Genomic DNA, 17,308 nt, shown 5'->3' with positions numbered 1-17,308 from the left:
GGAGTCACACAGAAAGACTGACAGCTCCATTATTCAGGCATTACAATATGCTAACAATTTACCCAGGACAGGAGGGACTGAGCTTGAGAGCATGCATCAGTTATAAACACTGCAGAGGTGGGTGGGCTTACCTTAGCTGCTTCAGTTTGTACAGTGTGGCACTACAGAATGCCAAGAGAGTGACAAAAAGGACAAGGGTCATCAATGAGATGCCCAGCATTAATTTGAGCTTGAGATCATCTAGCAGTGATTGTGTTTCTTCCTCTGTAGTGTTCACATCAAAACCTGACAGGAAAGAAAGAAAATGTAAAGCAGAAGAGTGGATTCTTGATGTTTTCCTGGAGACTGAGGATGGTAGAAGATGCAGAGAAGCCCCACGCCACCCTCAGTGTCCACTGCTCATTCTCCTACCACAGGCAATGCAGAGAGAAGGCTGCTTCCCACGCCAAGCACTCCTTCCTCTTTACCCTTCACAGCACTCTTGGAGGAGCTGTCCTTAGCTCCATTTTACAGGATCTCAGCAGTTTATGAATTTTCCCCTTGCACACAGCTAGTAAGTGGCAGAGTCTGACTTTAAACCCAGGTTACCAGATGTCAAAATGTGTATATAGCAGACTTTCTCCCTGACTTTCCTAGAAACCAGTTAAAGTAATTGATCATCTCTGTAGAGGTGACTATTAATATGATCAATGTACACACAAGGCACCAGTGTTTCACAAGAGAAGGGTGATGTTCTGTTGTCGCAACATGTACTGGTTGTTCTTTGAAATAAAAGGATGGTGTGTGCAGGCTCTCTCCATGAGGTTTAAGGGCTAAGCTTGCCTTTAATTACTCTAAGATGACTAAATCTAGTGTACTTGATATTGCATCGAGAAATGCAAACATTTTTTAACTTTCTAAAATAAGTTAAATCAAAAAGTGATGCCTGGATCCAGAGACATGAAGAAAGTTATTAAAACTGGTAATAAAAATGCCTCTTTAGGGATCCAACATGGCGGCAGGTGGAGAGGCAGCACTTTCAGTACCCCCTCAGTGATGGGGTCAGAGAGACACATAGATACGCTTAGATTCTACCTGCTGAGAATCTCCTAGCAAAATTCCACTGAAGAGAGACCCGCTGGGAGTTAGTAGGATTTTTGGAGGTGACAGTTTGCCCCAGACGAGTGAATCCCTGCCACGAGACGCAGAGGTCCAGACCCACCAGCCGCTATCCGCGCGATGCAGTGCGGCTGCCTGCCCACAGCCACCGTGACTGGGCGGCTAGCCTCCCGAGACGCAGCTTGGCAGGAAGAGGTCTCTAGCCAAGCCTTCATGAAATAGCAAGCCGGGAGCTGAGGCCAACCGGGGACGGACCAGTCCCACCCCTCCCTCGGACACTCCGGCAAGGAGCCTGGAGCCCGCCATAGCAGAGAGGTGACGTCACCGGAGTTCGGCCGACAGAATTCCTTCCCAGCGGAATCCACTTTAGCAGGTGTGTGACTCCCACCCCGTCCAGATACAAGCAGCCAGGAAACCTCAGGGATCTCTCCGGTGGTATGTCTGTAGGGAAGCAGAGGGGATTCCCGATCCCCAACCTCACATATCACCAGCGGCGACACCCAAGGTGTTAGCCGCCAGTTTACCACAGCACTGGGGCTTAAATGGGACACGCGGTGGGGCTGCAAGTGTAACTAGATCTTTGGGGAACTGCTTCCAGTGAACAGGACCTGGCTGGCTGGCTGACAGGAGGAAGTGGGGGAGGGGCCAGAGAAGTGAAATGGCTCTGGACTGACAAGATTGAGAGACTCCCAGGAGCTGCCTTACAGGGATTGCTATGGGCACATAGAGGGCAGAAGCTCAGCTTGGAGGGCACAGCTCCACCTACTGGAAGAGAAGAAAATGGATCTCTAAGACTTCAATTTTTTTTTCTTCTCTCTCTGTTCTTTACTCCCCTTTTCCTTCTTTCTTTCTTTCCCGTTTCAAGTTTTATTGTTTCCATTCTCCTCTAATCTATCTATCTCTCTCTCCTTCTTTCTTTTTAAGAGCACCTTCCTTCCCCTACCCCCCAACTTTCATCCCAAGCATTATGTCTTCCATTACGTGTAATTATCTAAATGCAAATAGGTGAATGTTTCGAGGCTGTCTATAGGGCTCCTAAATACCTAGCTACTACCAACACCCTGATTCAATCGCCTGTTAGTATCCCCCTTCAGTAGAGCAATCTTCTAAAGTAGCCAAGACATACTAACCCTCATACCATCATAGCACCTAACCTAAACATAGAGTCCTAAGAACAAACAACAAATCACTGTATGCATACAGAATCCGGAAGCCTTTTATGAATTGAATTAATCAGCTTTAAAGTACAACAAAGCCCAACATTTCTAGGCATAGTCTACCACCACAAAGTAGAGACAACAGAGATATATAAAACCAAAACAAATTTATAGGAGAAAGCAGAAACACAGCAGTCAAACAGAGCTGGAAAGTAACGTGAACAACATGAAAAAACAAGGGAAAAAAAGGATTACAAACAATGCAGGACAACTTAAATATACAGGAGGACCTAGAAGCATCAGAAACATGGACAGGGAAAGAACTCAAGGCATACCTAACTCAGATGGAACAGAATATTAGAGAAGACATGAGACAGCAAGTTCAAGAGATGAAAGTATATTTTGAAAATAAACAAATTCAAATGGCAAAGAACAAGCTTTACCAGGAGATAGAGATTTAACAAAAATCAAACAGTAATCCTAGAAATGCAGGAAACCATAAACCAAATTAAAAACTCAAATGAGAATATTACAAATAGACTAGATCAAGTAGAAGTCAGAACATCAGATAATGAAGACAGTTTATCAACTTGAAAAGAATATAGTCAACACAGAAAGGATGCTTAAATCTCACGAGCAATCTATCCAAGAGATATGGGATGTCATAAAAAAACCAAACTTGAGAGTCATTGGGATAGAAGAAGGTATAGAGTTTCAAACCAAAGGAATGGACAACCTATTAAATGAAATAATCCTAGAAAACTTCCCAGAGATGAAAGATGGAATGAATTGCCAAATCCTGGAAGCCTACAGGACCCCAAACATTCAAAACCGTAATAGACCAACTCCAAGACATATAATTATGAAGATAGCCAACATACAGAACAAGGAGAGAATATTAAAAGCTATGAGAGAAAGGAGGCAGATTACATTCAGGGGTAAACCAATTAGGTTAATGACTGATTTTTCATCACAGACTTTGAAAGCGAGAAGATCCTGGAACAACGTATTTCAAACGCTGAAAAATAATGAATTCCAACCAAGAATACTGTATCCAGCAAAATTAAGCTTCAGATTTGACAATGAAATTAAAATATTTCACGATAAACAAAAGCTAAAAGAATTTGCAGCCAGAAAACCAGCACTGCAAAGCATTTTGAGCAAAATACTACAAGAAGAGGAAAAGTAGATTGAAAAGATTGAAAAATAGGGCCCAAAACTAACAGTGAGAGGTATCTCAGTAAAGGGGGAGAAAAATAACCAAAGAGGAAAAACTAGCCAAACTAAAATAAATAAATAAATAAACATGACTGGAAGTACAAACCATATTTCAATTGTAATCTTAAATGTTAATGGCTTAAATTCACCAAACAAGAGACATAGGCTAGTAACCTGGATTAAAAAAACAAATCCAACAATATGCTACCTTCAGGAGAGTCATATGATAGGAAAAGACATACACAGGCTGAAGGTGAAAGATTGGGAAAAATCATACCACTCACATGGCCCTCGGAAGCAAGCAGGAGTGGCCATACTCATATCGAATAAAATCAACTTCAAACCTAAGTTAATCAAAAGGGATAAAGAAGGACACTATATACTGTTAAAAGGAACCATCCACCAACAAGACATAACAATTATCAATTTGTATGCACCAAACAATGGAGCTGCAACATTCATAAAACAAACTCTCCTCAAGTTCAAGAGTCAAATAGACCACAACACAATAATTATGGGTGACGTCAACACACCGCTCTCGCCATTAGACAGATCCTCTAGACAAAAGCTGAATAAAGAAACTATAGAACTCAATAACACAATCAATAACCTAGACTTAACTGACATATATAGAATATATCAACCATCATCAAGTGGATACACTTTCTCAGCAGCACATGGATCCTACTCAAAGATAGACCATATATTATGTCATAGGGCAACTCTTAGTAAATATAAAGATGTGGAGATAATACCATGCACCATATCTGATCATAATGGAATGAAACTGGAAATCAATGATAAAAGAAGGAAGGAAAAATCCTGCATCACCTGGAAAATGAACAATATGTTACTGAATGATCAATGGGTTACAGAAGACATAAAGGAGGAAATATAAAAAAAATTCTTAGAGATAAATGACAATACAGACACAACATACCAGAATCTATGGGACACAATGAAAGCAGTTTTAAGAGGAAAATTCATTTCCTGGAGTTCATTCCTCAAAAAAAGAAAAAAATCAACAAATAAATGAACTCACACTACACCTCAAAACCCTAGAAAAGGAAGAGCAAAACAACAGCAAATGTAGTAGAAGACAAGAAATAATTAAAATCAGAGTGGACATCAACGAAATTGAAACAAAAAAAACCATTGAAAAAATTGATAAAACTAAAAGATGGTTCTTTGAAAAAATAAATAAGATCGACAGACCTTTAGCCATGCTAACAAAGAGAAGAGAGAGAACTCAAATTACTAACATACGGGATGAAAAAGGCAATATCATAACAGACACTACAGAAATACAGAAGATAATTAAAAAGTATTTTGAAACCCTATATTCCATAAAATAGAAGATAGTGAAGATATTGATAAATTTCTTATGTCATATGATCTGCCCAGATTGAGTCAGGAAGACACACACAATTTGAACAGACCAATAACAATGGAAGAAATAGAAGAAGCCATCAAAAGACTACCAACCAAGAAAAGCCCTGGACCGGATGGGTATATAGCAGAGTTTTACAAAACCTTCAAAGAAGAATTAATACCAATACTTTTCAAGCTATTTCAAGAAATAGAAAAAGGATCTCTTCCAAATTGATTCTATGAGGCCAACATCACCCTGATCCTGAAACCAGACAAAGGCACTTCAAAGAAAGAAAACTACAGACCAATATCTCTGATGAACTTAGATGCAAAAATTCTCAATAAAATTCTGGCGAATCGAATACAAAAACACCAAAAAAATTGTGCACCATGATCAAGTAGGATTCATCCCTGGGATGCAAGGCTGGTTCAATATACGGAAATCAATAAATGTTATTCACCACATCAATAGACTTAAAGATAAGAACCATATGATCATCTCGGTAGATGCAGAAAAAGCATTCGACAAAGTACAGCATCCCTTTATGTTCAAAACACTAGAAAAACTAGGGATAACAGGAACTTACCTCAACATTTTAAAAGCTATATATGCTAAGCCTCAGGCTAGCATCATCCTAAATGGAGAAAAACTGAAGGCATTCCCTCTGGAACAAGACAGGGATGCCCTCTCTCACCACTTCTATTCAATTTAGTTCTTGAAATACTAGCCAGAGCAATTAGACAAAAGAAATTAAAGCATTAAAATAGGAAAAGAAGAACTTAAATTATCACAATTTGCTGACGACATGATTCTATACCTAGAAGATCCAAAAGGGTCTACAAAGAAACTACTAGAACTAATAAATGAATTCAGCAAAGTGGCAGGATATAAAATCAACACGCATAAATCAAAGGCATTTCTGTATATCAGCAACAAAACTTCTGAAACGGAAATGAGGAAAAACACTCCATTCACAATATCCTCAAAAAAAATAAAATACTTGGGAATCAACCTAACAAAAGAGGTTAAAGATTTATAGAATGAAAACTACAGAACCCTAAAAAGAGAAGTAGAAGAAGATCTTAGAAGATGGAAAAATATACCCTGTTCATGGATAGGCAGAACTAACATCATCAAAATGGCGATATTACCAAAAGCTCTCTATAGGTTTAATGCAATGTCAATCAAAATCCCAAAGGCATTTCTTGTAGAAATAGATAAAACAATCATGAAATTCATATGGAAAAATAAAAGACCCAGAATAGCAAAAGCAATTCTAAGCAGGAAATGTGAATCAGGAGGTGTAGCGATACCAGATTTCAAACTGTACTACAAAGCTATAGTAACAAAAACAGTATGGTACTGGTACCAAAACAGGCAAGTAGACCAATGGTATAGAATAGAGGACACAGAAACCAATCCACAAAATTACAATTATCTTATATTCGATAAAGGGGCTAAAAGCATGCAATGGAGGAAGGATAGCATCTTCAACAAATGGTGCTGGGAAAACTGGAAATCCATATGCAACAAAATGAAACTGAATCCCCTCCTCTCGCCATGCACAAAAGTTAACTCAAAATGGATCAAGGACCTTGATATCAAATCAGAGACTCTGCGTCTGATAGAAGAAAAGGTTGGCTCCGATCTACATATTGTGGGGTCGGGCTCCAAATTCCTTAATAGGACACCCATAGCACAAGAGTTAATAACAAGAATCAACAAATGGGACTTACTTAAACTAAAAAGTTTTTTCTCAGCAAGAGAAACAATAAGAGAGGTAAATAGGGAGCCTACATTCTGGGAACAAATTTTTACTCCTCACACTTCAGATAGAGCCCTAATATCCAGAGTATACAAAGAACTCAAAAAATTAAACAATAAGAAAACAAATAACCCAATCAACAGATGGGCCAAAGACCTGAACAGACACTTCTCTGAGGAGGACATACAATCAATCAACAAGTACATGAAAAAATACTCACCATCTCTAGCAGTCAGAGAAATGCAAATCAAAACCACCCTCAGATACCATCTCACTCCAGTAAGATTGGCAGCCATTATGAAGTCAAATAACAATAAGTGCTGGCGAGGATGTGGGAAAAAGGGTACTCTTGTACATTGCTCGTGGGACTGCAAATTGGTGCGGCCAATATGGAAAGCAGTATGGAGATTCCTGGGAAAGCTGGGAATGGAACCACCATTTGACCCAGCTATTGCCCTTCTCTGACTATTCCCTGAAGACCTTAAAAGAGCATACTATAGGGATATTGCCACATTAATGATCATAGCAGCACAATTCACAATAGCTAGACTGTGGAACCAATCCCGATGCCCCTCAATAGATGAATGGATAAAAAAAATGTGGCATTTATACACAATGGAGTACTACACAGCACTAAGAAATGACAAAATCATGGAATTTGCAGGGAAATGGATGGCATTAGAGCAGATTATGCTAAGTGAAGCTAGCCAATCCCTAAAAAACAAATGCCAAATGTCTTCTTTGATATAATGAGAGCAAGTAAGAACAGAACAGGAAGGAAGAGCAGGAGGAAAAGATTAACATTTAACAGAGTCATGAGGTGGGAGGGAAAAGGAGAGAAAAGGGAAATTCCATGGAAATGGATGAAGACCCTCATTGTTATACAAAATTACATATAAGAGGTTGTGAGGGGAATGGGAAAAAAAATAAGGAGAGAAATGAATTACAGTAGATGGGGTAGGGAGAGAAGATGGGAGGGGAGAGGATGGGGGATAGTAGATGATAGGAAAGGTAGCAGAATACAACAGTTACTATTATGGTATTATGTAAAAATGTGGATGTGTAACCGATGTAATTCTGCAATATTTGTAATGTTTTGAATAACCAATAAAAAAAAAATAAATAAATAAAAAAATCTAGGCACTAAAATAAAAATAAAAATAAAAATAAATAAAATCAACATGCATAAATCAAAGGCATTCCTATATATCAGCAACAAAACTTCTGAAATGGAAATGAGGAAAACCACCCCATTCACAATATCCTCAAAAAAAAATAAAATACTTGGGAATCAATCTAACAAAAGAGGTGAAAGATTTATACAATGAAAACTATAGAACCCTAAAGAGAGAAATAGAAGAAGATCTTAGAAGATGGAAAAATATACCTTGTTCATGGATAGGCAGAACTAACATCATCAAAATGGCGATATTACCCAAAGTTCTCTACAGGTTCAATGCAATGCCAATCAAAATCCCAATGGCATTTCTTGTAGAAATAGATAAAGCAATCATGAAATTCATATGGAAAAACAGAAGACCCAGAATAGCAAAAGCAATTCTAAGCAGGAAGTATGAATCTGGAGGTGTAGCGATACCAGATTTCAAACTGTACTACAGAGCAATAGTAACAAAAACAGCATGGTACTGGTACCAAAACAGGCGGGTGGACTAATGGTACAGAATAGAGGACACAGAGACCAATCCACAAAATTACAACTTTCTTATATTTGATAAAGGGGCTAAAAGCATGCAATGGAGGAAGGATAGCATCTTCCACAAATAGTGCTGGGAAAACTGGAAATCCATATGCAACAAAATGAAACTGAACCCCTTTCTCTCGCCATGCACAAAAGTAAGCTCAAAATGGATTAAAGAGCTTGATATCAAATCAGAGACTCTGCGCCTGATAGAAGAAAAAGTTGGCTCCAATCTACATATTGTGGGGTCAGGCTCCAAATTCCTTAATAGGATGCCCATAGCCCAAGAGTTAATAACAAGAATAAACAAATGGAACTTACTTAAACTAAAAAGTTTTTTTCTCAGCAAGAGAATAAGAGAAGTAAATAGGGAACCTACATCCTGGGAACAAATTTTTACTCCTCACACTTCAGATAGAGCCCTAATTTCCAGAGTATACAAAGAACTCAAAAAATTAAACAATAAGATAACAAATAACCCAATCAACAAATGGGCCAAGGACCGGAACAGACACTTCTCAGAGGAGGACATACAATCAATAAGTACATGAAAAAATGCTCACCATCTCTAGCAGTCAGAGAAATGCAAATCAAAACCACCCTCAGATACCATCTCACTCCAGTAAGATTGGCAGCCATTATGAAGTCAAACAACAATAAGTGCTAGCGAGGATGTGGGGAAAAGGGTACACTTGTACATTGCTGGTGGGACTGCAAATTGGTGCGGCCAATTTGGAAAGCAGTATGGAGATTCCTGGGAAAGCTGGGAATGGAACCACCATTTGACCCAGCTATTGCCCTTCTCTGACTATTCCCTGAAGACCTTAAAAGAGCATACTATAGGGATATTGCCACATTAATGATCATAGCAGCACAATTCACAATAGCTAGACTGTGGAACCAACCAAGATGCCCTTCAATAGATGAATGGATAAAAAAAATGTGGCATTTATACACAATGGAGTATTACGCAGAACTAAAAAATAAAAATCATGGAATTTGCAGGGAAATGGATGGCATTAGAGCAGATTATGCTAAGTGAAGCTAGCCAATCCCTAAAAAACAAATGCCAAATGTCTTCTTTGATTTAAGGAGAGCAACTAAAAACTGAGCAGGGAGGAAGAGCATGAGGAAAAGATTAACATTAAACAGAGACGAGTGGTGGGAGGGAAAGGGAGAGAGAAGGGAAATTGCATGGAAACGGAAGGAGACCCTCATTGTTATACAAAATCACATACAAGAGGTTGTGAGGGGAAAGTGGGGGAAACAAAGGAGAGAACTGAACAACAGCAGATGAGGTAGAGAGGGAAGATGGGAGGGGAGGGGAGGGGGGATAGTAGGGGATAGGAAAGGCAGCAGAATACAAAAGTCACTAATATGGCATTATGTAAAAATGTGAATGTGTAACCGATGTGATTCTGCAATCTGTATTTGGGGTAAAAATGGGAATTCATAACTCACTTGAATTAAATGTATGAAAGATGATATGTCATGAGCTTTGTAATGTTTTGAACAACCAATAAAAAAAATGCCTCTTTACTTCTAGATCTGACCTTATCCTGAATATTCATCTGACTTAATAAACTTTATTGAACAATGACTTTAGATGACCAGGTTGTCACTTCTTCCCTTTTTCACAGTTCCTCCCACCTCCATTCCAAATGGTCCAAAGATATCTTCCTTGTATGTAATAGTTATAACAAATTCCCATGTCTAAGCTCTCTGATTTTAAAACTTAAAATGGTCAAAGTGTGATCTTCTTCCCTGTGGAAGGAGATATATAGAGCAGTCAATGGCTGTTAGCTGACTCTGAGACCAATTGTTTGAAGAATAATCCCCTGTTAAAATGGAAAACTCTCCTAAGTTGCTTTTCTGCCTCCTTAAAGATTCATTCTAAAGAGGCTTGTTCATAGTGCATTTATCAAGGTCATGGTCATACCAGAGAAGAGTTTGGAATTCCTAATCACTGAAATAGCCAGTTACAGGTGTGGGCAGGTTTTTTGCTCTAAGCCTCAGTTTCTTTCTCTATAAAATGAAGATAAATCCAACTTCATGGAGTTGCTGTGAGAACTGACATAGTAATGCAGCTAAAGCACCAGAATAACCTTTGTGTGCTCAGTAAATGACAGAAAATCAAGCCACATTTAATCACTTCTGTTAAAGAAACAATAAAGCATTTCTAAAATGACCCAGCATTAGTGATCCCTATGTATAACATTTCTAAACATAAAAGACTCACTCCATTTTCTTGAAGCACCACAAGGTAAACGGTGACAGTCTTCAAATAATTCAGTACAGAATTGAGGTGACAGATCTTGGATATATCACCAGATAATTTCTTTTTCCAACATTTTTTTTGTAGGACAGGCATTTTGGGGAAAATTAACACATTGTTTTTTTCATAAAAACTGTCCATCTGAACTAGCAATTATTTTAAAAATGCAATTACTCCATTAATATAAAGTTCACTCAGCAACAGAAACTCACATTCATTACTGGTGAGAATATGCCATAGTATAGCCACTTTGGAGAACAGTTTCGTAGTTTCTTAGGAAGTTAAACATAAAGTCTTACTACACGCTCCAGCAATTGTGTTCTTAGGTATTTACTCAAATATAGTTGAAAACTTACATCTGCACCAAAACCTGCACACAAATGTTATAGTAACTTTATTCATAATTGCCTCAATTGGAATCAAAGACAATGTCTTTCAATGGGATTATAAAATGGGTACATCTATATGATGGGATATTAATGATAAAAGAAATGAGTCACAAAAATATATGGAAAATTTAAAATGCATGCTGCTGGGTGAATATGAACCTTCTGAAAAAGATTATATGCTGTATAATTTCAACTATATGACATTCTGGAAAAAAAAAAGAATACTAAAGAGGCAGGGAAAAGATCAGTGGTTGCCAAGGTTCAGAGGATATGAATGGGTGGATGAATTGTTGTGGAGAGCAGAGAGGACTTTGGGATAGTGAAACTTGTATAATATACTGTGATTGTAGGCACATGACATTACACATTTATTAAAACCCAAAGAACTGTAAAGTACAAGTGTAAACCCTAATGTAAACTATGGACTTTATTTAATCATACTGTATTAATCATAAATTTTAACAAATGTAACACACCCATGCAAGATGTTAATAATAGGGAAAAGTAAAGAGGGGTCGGATGTGGGATCCCTATGTACTTTAAGCTAAATTTTTCCTTAAGCCTAAAATTCCTCTGCAATTAAAGCTTCTTAAAAAAAAAAAAAGACTGCCTTCTCTGTATTTCCACTCACCTACTACTCTATTTTGTTTCTCTGGGTCAGGAATAGAAGCTATGAAGCACTCATCGGCAAATTGGTAACTGAAGAAGAATATTCAGGAACTGTAACTCTCCTAAAACAGGAAATGTCCTATTTCATGTGATGTTGGCCACCAGGACACCCTCCTGCCTGCACTACACTTTACTAGGAAAATGGTATCACCAAGGGACAATAAAACATGTGAGTATTTATGTATCTATTAACTGAAGTACTCTTCTTACCTGGAATTGGTTGAAATAATTGATCTCTATCATCCATGACCTCTGTTGTTCCATTTATAGCTGTTAAAACAATACATTGGTGGTTATGGCAAATAACAGTCTCTAGGTAAAATTAATATATGTGTATGATCATGTGTTTACATGGGATGTAGGGCCTGTTCTCAGTATTCATGGTAATTATGTTCTGCACAGTAAACAAACAGATATTTGAAGAAAGCTTACCTAACACATATAGTTTCTCCATGAGGCACATCACCACCTTCTTGCATTGGGGAAAATTAACCAGCTAGTTTAACACTACATGTGGAGGCCAGCTGAAGGGATGATTGAGTGTACTTGTCAGAACGTTAAAAATATTTGAAGTTCTGCTGTTGTCCAAATGGCCTCTAAGATGCTGAAAGCATTGATTTTGAGTGACAAAGGTATCATGGTGAGTAGATGATACAGAGTATAAATACAGAATGTGTAAACAGTAAGGATTGACTGCATATTGTATATATTTTACATTTAGCATGCATCTATCTGTGCAGTACATCACTCTCTTTCACTCATTCAAACGTAAGTACATCTAAATGCATATACATTTACTTATACATGCATGCATAGGCTTATTTGTACAGTGTGCCTATATATTTATGATACATATTACTTTTGTGCATGCATATATCTTGATAGATACTTTGTATGTACATATGCATCTCTGTTTATGTGCACTCTGTTGCAAACACAGAGAAGGACTATATTGTGCAAGAACCTTATTTAATAACTTTAATCATGAATTAAATTGAATTATTCAATTTTAACCTCTTCAGGAGAATAAAACATTTTACATAGTAGAATAAGAAACTGTGTGACTTTATCACCTCTCTGGGTTTGTATGGCATTTGCTATTACATATGGCAACAAAACATTGACTTATTAGTTCTTAGCACTGTAAGTATTTAGATTGATCTTGGCTTTTGAATACAAAATTTTAGAAGCCCCAAACATCTCCCCAGCTACTTTACTATATGAATTTACCTCTAGCTAACATTGTCCAAAACGCAGGCACATTTGGGGTCGTTTCTGTTTTTTTTAAAAAAAGAATAACATAATAAGGTAATTAGGATTTAATAACATTTATTTGTTTAGTAATTTAGCATTCATATCTAATACTTCTACCATATGTCACACCCTGTGGTTTCAACTAAAGGTGCAGGAGTGAACATGGCCTGGGTTTTATGCTCAAGGTACCCATACCTAACTTTGGAGGCAGAGAAGAATAATTTTTGGTTTGTTGCAGGATAATTATACAAATAGACATGTACTATACACAGGGCCTAATTCATCATCACCTGTGAGGTCTAGAAACACCCCAAAAGGCATGTGATGCCCCAGTTTTGATGTAAAGTTCTAGTAATCACTCCTCGAGCAAAGGAGGTGAGAGAAAGATCATTCTTGCTGTGAGCATGAGTTATGGCAGAGTGATGGGCAGGTTCAAATGAGCTCTTGGAGTTTCAGATACTTTGGAGCAAAGAATATGGTTGGGGGAATATGATCAGAGAGGAGACTAGGAACTTTTCATAGTTGCCAGATCATTTCAGACTTGAATGCATGATTAAGAACTTAGAAATGTCCCCCCACCATTAGCAGAAATTATTAAGGATACTTAAGAATGGGGATACCAGGACAATCTACTTTTCATCTTTAAACACAACAAAAAAAGTAGATCAGGGTTTTTATTTTCTTTCTTTTTTTTTAGCATCATTAAAATCCAATCTATCTGAGAGTGATTATATTAGAATCATACTTGAATTGCCTGACCTGGAGAATTAGGGTTTCATGTAATGACAGGTAAGAATTCATTATCTTCAACAAGACCATTCATTCAAGTCCTTAGAGAAGAGCCATGGGTTCCTATGTCTTCACAAATATTTTACGAGGAACAATATTATTGGCAGAAAATTAAAAAGTGATTTTAATTTTATAGCTTCCCACTCCCCTGAAAAACCATAGGAAACACTCATCAGTGACTAACCAGAGATACATTCATTCCCCAAGAGGATAGAAATTTTCATATTCCTCAAAATTTAAATTACACTTAAAATATATTAAATATTTTTAAATCTAAATAATATATTAATCCACATAAATATGTATGTACTTTATATATTTATAAATATATGTTCATGTATCTATATTTTATATGTTCATTCATACATATATATTTATACATATAAAATATTGTATTAAAATTCATAAAAATCCTCAGTTTCTATCCATTATCAGGTAGATCTAAATTTTGACTCAAGACATTTACCACTTAAAAGATTTTATAGTGACTTTAAAATGTAGTAGTATGAATTCTTTAAGCATTCTATTCCTTTACATAATGCTCAGAGTAGTGAAACTTAATGATTTTAAATTATATGACATGATCCAGATATGAAGACAATATAGTAGTTTTAATACTTTTCACATATTTATGAAAGGGTGTTTCTTCAGTTTGTGGTCCAGTCGTGCTGACCGTTGTATCTAGGAAAAGGGATACAAAATTATCAGTATATGAAAATATTGGATAAACATCTACAATATTAAGCATATTTTGAAGCAAAAATACAACACAGACAAGGAGAGAGAAGAGATGGAAGAGAAAGATGAAGTTTTCCTGAAATAACTTACAGAGGAAAAAGGACCAGGCACTGAAGAATAAGATTTGGGGATGATGGGCTGTCTGAGGTGAGGTTAACATGCCTGTAACTTGAGAGAGAGGAAAAGCAAGGCACAGGGGGCCAGGCTCCTCTGGAGGTCTGGGAGATCACTGGCTAAGACGCTTGGTTTCAAAGGTCAAGGCACAACCTTAAAATGACAGCTGCAGTCCAGAGCAGCCTGGTTGTTGTTCAATGGGATGACATGAAGAGGAGGCACCAAGAGTGTCCTTGTCAATTGGGAACAGTTTGGAATATAAGGATTTGGGACTGCACATTGGATCGGCAGGCCTCATTCAGCACCCATCTCAGTCTATAATGTGTCTGTCTGGAGGTACAACACTGAGACAGGTGTGGGAACAATTGAGACTGGAGGCCTATTTCCCCCATGTAGTTGGCAATCTTGTTTTTAGTTAACTGCTGAATGCAGGAGCCAGTACAAGTTCCATATGGAGTTCAGACCCTCCCAGGAGTGGGGAGTTGAACAGAGAGGCAGAATGAATCCAGACTGAGCCCACAAACCCCTTTCAGGTATCCTGCTGACAAGGAAGGATGGAAAGGGAAACCCATTACCAGAGTTGATGCTGACTCAGGGGAGACTCAAATGAATGGTAAGGAATCTTTAAACTCTGCTAGACAATCATTTTCTTCTTCTTGGGAGAGGAGCATCTGGTGGCACCAGCTCATTCCCTTTCTCTGCCAACATTAGGGACTCTACTTCACCCAGTGATCTTCAAAGTTATCAGGGAGATCTCCATTGCCTCCAGGGACTCTCCTCTAGGGCATCCCTCCCATGACAGAGTGTCTCCTCTATCACAATCCCCTTGAACACTGCCGGAATTCCTTATCCCTATAAAACTTTTGTGACAGTCCCTTGGGGGCCTGGATTGTGGGGATACAATTTAGTTTTGGACAGCTTTTTCTTGTGTCCTGTGGCTCTCAGTAGCACACATCCTGCTTGAGAGATGGGTATCTGGTTCTTATCCCACATACTTCAAGATGTTTGCTATGCACAAGCCAGATTCCTATGAGGGAGTATCTAATTAATGTTTGCCTCAGATATGTCACTGTCTCACAAAGTTTGGAATTGCTCAGAAATATTCCATGATTGCCAATGCCTAATTATAATGGGGCATTTTTCAGTCTGGGTTTTCCCAGTGTTGAAACTGCCACAGCCAGGAATCCTTCTCTCCTCTCTGTTGAAGGCTTTTGAAGGTCTACAAAGCAGAAAGGAGCAAAAATGTAGGTTGAAGAAAGATGCATAATTTCCTAGAATCCTCAATTCAGTTATTTGATTTTTCTTTCCATGCAGATCCAAAATATGAGGTTTAGAATTGTAAGAGCATCTCTGCCTTTTGAAATTTTCAGGGTAATGGACCTGAGCCTCAAGGGTATAGAGTGAGAGGAAGAATGAGAAAAACCTAAAGGATAACCCAGAAGTAGATGGATCCCTGCATCATAGCATCTACTTTAGAGGAAGAATTTTAGTCTGTTTAGGAACAAAGACTACTTTCCTACACACCAGTGTTTTGTGGTGCTTTAAGGGCCTCACATGTTCAACAGTGCCTTTCAGGACTTACAGTGCTTTACGGCAAATCTCAGATCAGTTGTTGCTGTGACAGTTATTTCAGATTCTGTATCATGTGGAACTCTTGTGGTGTACACATCTGAAAACAAAAAAAAAATCAAGTCTTCAGCAACCAGCTAAGTCACTTCTTGTTCATTTTTCTTCATATAATTTTTTCCTTAAAACATATGCACTAATTCTAAACAACCAAAGAGATTATAAGAAATATGAGTATTTTTTTATTCTCAAAATAAGAAAGTGGGGCAAGAGTCAAACTGAAAATTCATGAGGATTGCTCAGTCCCATAATATGTATATTAAAACTGGAATTTTATAGAGAAAATAAACATGGCCTCTGCACAAGAATGTCAGGCAAATTGATGAAGTGGCCCTTGTTTTTCTCTTTTTTTCTGAATATAAATGGTTTTTATTCTTCTATAAAAGATATAGTATGGAACATTGGTTTAAAAAATAACACCCATTGAATGCTGTCTCAAAGAAACACATCTCATATGCAAAGGCATTCACATACGTAAAGTGAATGGGGTAATGATATTTCATGCAAATGGAATCAGAGCAAGCAGAAGTAATCACTTTAATATCAGACAAAGCAGACTTCAAGCTAAAACTAGAAGTGACAAAGGAAATCACTGTATATCAGTGAACAGAACAGTCCACCAAGAAGATATAATATTGGTACACCCAATTTTATAAAACAAACATTTGATATAATGGTATTGGCAGACTTCAACATAATAGTGGGGGTTTTTCAATCTACCACTCTGAGACAGATCATTCCAGATAGAAAATCATAGACTTATCAAATTTAAAGTTTATGATAGAACTGTTGGACTTAGCAGAAATACACAGAATACTTTACACAACTACTTTATACAACAGCAGCTGCATATATTTTCATTTGAGCCACTCATGGTACATTCTCCAAAATTGACAACATACTAGTATATAAAGCAAGTCTTATCAAATACAAACTTTGAAATAATCTCTTGACTCTTCTCGGAATACCATGGAATAAGAAATCAATAGGAAAAAAACTAGAAGCTATACAAATACATGGATATTCAACAATACACTTTTATTGATAAGTAGCTCACTACATAAATTAAGGGGGAAATTACAGAATTCTTAGAATCATACAAAAATGGGGACACAACATACCAGTGTCTCTGGGATGCAGTGAAG

General features: G+C 37.5%; 1 non-coding gene across 1 annotated transcript; it reads left to right on the top strand.

Annotated features, from left to right (window-relative positions):
* Positions 1-16,398: 16,398 nt before the first annotated feature.
* On the top strand, positions 16,399-16,505 carry LOC143393204 (U6 spliceosomal RNA). Its single transcript, XR_013090511.2, has one exon. It is a non-coding gene; the product is annotated as a U6 spliceosomal RNA (small nuclear RNA).
* The last annotated feature ends 803 nt before the right edge of the window (positions 16,506-17,308 follow it).

Source organism: Callospermophilus lateralis, chromosome 2 (assembly GCF_048772815.1).
Source record: "Callospermophilus lateralis isolate mCalLat2 chromosome 2, mCalLat2.hap1, whole genome shotgun sequence".
In the NCBI taxonomy this organism is placed as follows: Eukaryota; Metazoa; Chordata; class Mammalia; order Rodentia; family Sciuridae; genus Callospermophilus; species Callospermophilus lateralis.
Note: the sequence above shows the minus strand (reverse complement) of the source record. Positions and strands in the feature narration are given on the sequence as shown.